The 5,999-nt window shown below is 43.9% G+C and overlaps 1 pseudogene; it reads left to right on the top strand.

Annotated features, from left to right (window-relative positions):
- Window positions 1-5,158: 5,158 nt before the first annotated feature.
- On the top strand, window positions 5,159-5,766 carry LOC119310501 (annotated as a pseudogene).
- Window positions 5,767-5,999: the final 233 nt, after the last annotated feature.

Raw genomic sequence — 5,999 nt, 5'->3', positions numbered from 1 at the left:
TGTTATGTTGCTTGGTTCTCCTACTGGTTCGATAACCTTGGTCTCATATCTGAAGGAAATACCTACCGCCGCTGTGTTGCATCATCCCTTCCTCTTTGGGAAAATACCGATGTAGCTTGAAGTGACATCAAAAGGAATTTCTGGCGCCGTTGCCGGGGAGGATCTTCAACATCAACCAGGTTCCTAATCTCAAATCTCATCTCCTTGCAATTTACATTATTCGGCATTTGCCTCTCGTTTTCCTCTCCGCCACTTCCTAAAAATTTGCCGTTTTATTCGCCCTCTTTTTTGTTCGTCGCTTTCTCATCAGATTTGTTTTTGTGTGTGTTCTTGTTTGCGTAGTCATGATGCCTCAAAGAAAATATTATGATGTTCCTTACCCAAATATTTTGCTTGAAATTGAGAAGAGTACTAAGGAATATATGACTACACAATTTGAGCACAATGAATATTTTACCTAAGAACTTAACGAACACTCTGTTGTGTTAGAAGCTATAACAAAAAAACTTGATGATATTACTAGAGAAGTTTGCAATCTTCAATCTAAGTATGCTTTTGCTGAAAGTTTGTTGGGAAAAATATTTGATGAACAAGCCACTTTAGTAAATCAAATGGCCGCTAAACCAATCTCGTTAGAAGATAAAAGTGATGAAGGTCTTAAAATGATTGGTGTTTCTTCTATTGATTCCTTGTTTAGTAAAATTAAGATTGATGAAAAAGGGACTGGAGAAGAGCCAGCTTTAGGTAGAAGGCATCCCAATATTTCGGAGGGTGAAAATCTTGTTGAAAAAATTGATAAAAGTGGGTTTGAAGAGGTCAAAACTTTACCTAGTGATGTGCCCACTACTTTGGATTACAAAGACTTTAATTATGATCATTGCTCTTTGATTGATTGTATTTCGCTGTTGCAATCCATGATAAATTCACCCCATGCTTATGAACAAAATAAAGCTTTTACTAAACATATTGTTGATGCCATGATGAAAGCTTTGGAAGAAAAATTGGAATTAGAAGTTTCAATTCCTAGAAAATTGCATGATGAATGGGAACCTACTATCAAAGTCAATATTAAAAATTATGAGTGTTTTGCTTTGTGTGACTTGGGTGCTAGTGTTTCTATAATTCCAAAATATTTATGTGATGTGCTTGGTCTTACCGATATTGAAGAATGCTCTTTAAATTTGCACCTAGCGGATTCGACTATTAAAAAGCTTATGGGAAGAATTAATGATGTTCTTATTCTTGCAAATAGGAACTATTTTCCCATATATTTTATTGTTCTTGATATTGATTGCAATCCGTCTTGTCCAATTATTCTTGGTAGACCGTTTTTAGGCACTATCGGTGCAGTGATTGATATGAAAGAAGGCAATATTAAGTTCCAATTTCCTTTGAGGAAGGGTATGGAACACTTTCCTAGAACAAGAATTAGGCCACCGTATGAATCAATCATGAGGGCATCTTATGGATCTAGCACCAAAGATGACAAAACTTAGATCCTTGCTTTATGCCTAGCTAGGGGCGTATAACGATAGCGCTTGTTGGGAGGCAACCCTATGAATAAAAATTATTTTTTATTTTTGCTTTATGTTCTTGAGTGTTAGAACAATTATTCTACTGTTATGATTGTGTTTTTGTTTTTTAGTTAGTGTTTGTTCCAAGCAAGACCTTTGGGAAGACTTGGGAGAAAGTTTATTTGATCTTGCTAAAAAACAGAAACTTTTGCGCTCACGAGATACATTCTCATTTTTATTTTAAGAGTGCTTTTAAGTTGATTATTTTTTCAGAGGATCAATAGACATATTCCTTACGTCCACCAATTTATTTAATAATTTTTGGAGTGACATAATATTCGAAAGTTCCAGATTACTACAGATTGTTCGGTTTTGACAGATTCTGTTTTCTTTGTGTTGTGTGCTTATTTTGATGGCTCTATGGTTTTCTTTGATGAGTTTTTGCCATAGAAAAGTTGGAATATAGTAGATATAATACAAAAACAAAATAAGAATTGGTTTGACACAGCACTTATAGTAGTGGTTTTCTTTATTATACTAACAGATCTCACGAAGGTTTTGTTTGAGTTTTGTGTAATTGAAGTTTTCAAGTTTTGGGTCATATTACGATGGATGAAGGAATAAGGATAAGCAAAAGGCTAAGCTTTGGGATGCCCGAGGCACCCCAAGATAGTATTCAAAGAAGTAGCAAGCAAATAAGCTTGGGGATGCCCCCGAGTGGCATCCCCGCTTTATTCCAACAACCATCGGTATTTTACTTGAAACTATATTTTTATTCATCACATGATATGTGTTTTGCTTGGAGCGTCTTGTATGATATGAGTATTTGCTTGTTTTTCTTTTTGTTTTAAGTCATAAATCCTTGCTGGACACAGCTATTTGAGAGAGCCAAAATTATGTCATGATTTGTTAGAATTTCTCTCTATGCTTCACTTAAATTTTTATGAGCAATGGACTTGCTCTAGTGCTTCACTTATATCTTTTTGAGAATGGTGTGCTTTGTTAATTTTGAAAACAATGCTCTCATGCTTCACTTCGATTTATTTGGGATCTAGTAAATGTTTTAAGAAATTCTCTCTTGCTTCAGTTAAATTATTTTGAGAGAAAGAAAATATGTTATGCTCATGATCTTCACTTATATTTGTTTGAGCTTATGAAAAGCAACACATGAAAATTAGTCCCAAAGTGATAGATATCCAAGAAGGATAAAGAAAGAAAAAAATATGTCATGAAGATCATTGGACAAAATAAACTTTACTCTTAGTAATAGTTTGGAGATATGATGATGTGATATGTGAGTTATGTTGATGAGTAATTGTGCTCTAGTAAGAATATTGGTGTTAAGGTTTGTGATTCCCTATGCATGCACGAAAGTCAATAATCATGCAATGAAAATTATATCCCACTTGTGGTGCATTATTCGGTGTTAATTATTCTTAATGCTTGCTTATGAGATTATTCGTTTCTTGGTTGGCCGCTTCTCAATCTTTTTGCTAGCCTTCATTTTGCACCAAGTATGACGTCGGTGTAGATGTCGTTGGTGTTGACGCGGTGAAACGTGAGATGATTAGGGATGTGGTGCAGGGCCTCCACCTTGACAAGGACGAAGATGCTTGAGAACTCGCTGTCGTGGAGGCAAGCGTGCTCCATGCGGAAAAGGTTGGCGAAGCCGGCAATGCTTGCCGCCACCCCCCGCCTGTTCCACAACTCCAGAGGCATTCTCTCGATCAAGAGGCTCATAGCGTGATGGTAGGCGAAGCAGAAGGCATTGTCCCCCGTGTTTTGTGGCATGATCGAGAAGGTGCAATCCCCCACCTCCAACGAGCTGGCACGCAAGGCAGCAACCTACTCGGACTCCAATTGGGAAACTACGAAAGTCGTACCCACAGTAGAGCTGGCAAACCGCACTGCTGTGATGGCAAGGTGGTGCCGAAAAACCCTCATGAGCCAGGGAAGGAAGGAAGCCTTTGGAGGCGAGATGTTGACTAGACAAACAAGGGAGTTTTGGTCAGACACAAGAGGGTAGTGCACATCTAAGGAGGAGGGACGGCCATGCACGACAGGCTCCATGGGAGGGATTGGTTGGTCAGGAGGCAAGGAGGTGGCGATGAGAGGAAAGGGAGGTGAGGGGGTGTCTAGGAGTGCCTCACCAAAACTGGTACTTAAAGGCACAGGGGCAAGGCGATGTGAGGAGCGTAAGTACCTAGAACTACATTGATAGCTAAGGTGGCCAACCAAGTGGCATAGCCAGCAGATAGCCGGATCCCTGCAATCCCGTCGCTGGTGGCTATAGGACAGTCATTGGAAGCAGCGACAATGTAGGTCCTTAGGATTTACAAACCGGAAAGGAGGATATGGCACAACTCTCGAGAGATTAGCAGAAGGGGGGCGTCTACATGAGACAGAAAACCATCCTTATAGGGGGTATAGCTAAGCTTAGGCGTTGGCATAGGCTGAGTGCCACAGAGGGCAGCTGGAGCGTCGCCAACATTAACAAAAGAATCTGAGCGTGGAACGGCTAACGGTTGGTCGGCGGCAAGCTGCGTTAGCGTAATGCAAGGGGTTGGATGCGATAAGCACGCAACTAATTGATTGCAATCGGGCGTGATCCTGCATGTGTTAGATCACCCCCATGCAGATGAGCGGAGGCACGCGGAGCTGGGGGAATCAAGTGATTGCAATCCGGTGGCAGGGACGAGGTGCACGAAGCCTGAGGTCCGAGGAGAGACGACAGGAGAGAGTTAGCTACCCAAGCTCTTCTACGCTCGAAGCATGCATGACCCGGCCTCACCTTACGACATGAGGAAAAGGTCAGGTCAGAAAGTGACATGCCAACAGAGATAATGCCAGACCTCCATGGATCACAGAGCACGATCTCGTTTGCAATGCACTTATGAGCCACCTGAAAAAGGAAGGTTCCCCTCTGACAAGGCTGGACACGATAGCCGTTGGCGCTACCCCTGAACCAGTTGACCAGCAGGGTCGCGAAAGCCGTGGGAGAGAACGTGACGCCATCATTGAGAACTACAGCGAGCACGCCGGCCGGTAGCGGCCAGCCACCGCCTCAACTGTACCATAGCCATACTTGGCCAGCATAGCATCCTCAAAAGTAGAACCATCCATGGATCAAGCCAGAACTGAAACAAAGGAAACCTACAACTAGACCACCAAGAGAGCAACAAAGGGCGCCGGAGAAGCAGACATGCATCAAGGGGTGGGTTGCAGCTCAGAACTAGCGCGACAAAGAACTGACCTGATTACCAGCGGAAAGGTGAGGACGGAGAAAGTGTTGTTGATACCTGAACTAAAACCCCAAGAGGCGTGGTGGAGCTCCTTGTGGGTGAGAGCACGTCCTAACCTACCGCGTAGGACGGGCTTGTGGGTGGATGTCGTGCCGGAGTAGTAGATGGAGGTGGAGCACACGCCTCCTAGCTAGCCGGAGTAGTAGACGGCGGTGGAGCTCATGCCTCCTAGCTAGCCGACGCCATCTCGGCTACAGCCTTTTCCTGCCCACAAAGATTGTTCTTATCGTATGCCATCAAGGTGGCCGTATTTCTTTTCGTAGGTGCAACACTCCCTTTCCTTTCCTTGCATACATAATTACAGCAATGACTGTGGATCGCGACTGGTGTGATATGGTGGTCATGGCGATGCATCCTCAGGTTGCCTTACTCCTCACCCTCATCCTCCTCCTGGCTACCGGAGATGGCAGCCTCGCCATCGGCACTACGTCACGATCATCAGAATGACATGCGCCACTGTCGACCGAGCTGGCGGGAAACTGGGTTACGACACCTGCACAGGCTTGCTCTTGGCCCACCCGGCGGCCGCGGTCGCCAAGGACGCATGTGAGCTCGCCGTCGTCGCCACCAACCTCACCGTGGCCAACGTCACGTCGATACTGCTCATCCTCAATGACCTCATCAAGAACCTCGGGTGGTTCCGCCGCATCTACCGGGGTATGAACAAGTCCCTGGAGGCCACGCTCGGTGACCTCCGTGTCGGGCGTGTCCAAGCCGCTTCCGAAAAATAGTTCGATGCCTCCCACCTGTCCGAGGACTGCGACATCCTCTTGTTCTAGGGGAGCACGGGGAAGAACCAGATGAGCAACGAGAACATCGACGCCGATTTGCTGTCCCAACTGGCACATGCCATTACTCCCATGTGGAAGAGATCAACACTCTGTCCAATAAAGCATAAGTGGGGCCCTCATGGTTATTGGACCAGGTGTATTTCCTCCCCACTAATGTAACTCCATCATTTCTCCATAAGTAATCACTGAATTGAAAAGCATGCTCCATTTATTATAACCCCCATGTGAAAGAATCGATATAGTTGACTAGAGGGGGGTGAATAGGCAACTAACAATTTTTAATTTTTCTTTACCAATTTAAACTTTGCATCAAAGTAGGTTATCTATATATGCAACACTACAAAAAAGGACACATCCGTGACATTTTGGGCCGAACGAAACTTTTTTCTGTC

This window comes from Triticum dicoccoides, chromosome 5B (genome assembly GCF_002162155.2).
Source record: "Triticum dicoccoides isolate Atlit2015 ecotype Zavitan chromosome 5B, WEW_v2.0, whole genome shotgun sequence".
Taxonomy (NCBI): Eukaryota; Viridiplantae; Streptophyta; class Magnoliopsida; order Poales; family Poaceae; genus Triticum; species Triticum dicoccoides.
This window is presented reverse-complemented; position numbering and strand designations above follow the sequence as displayed.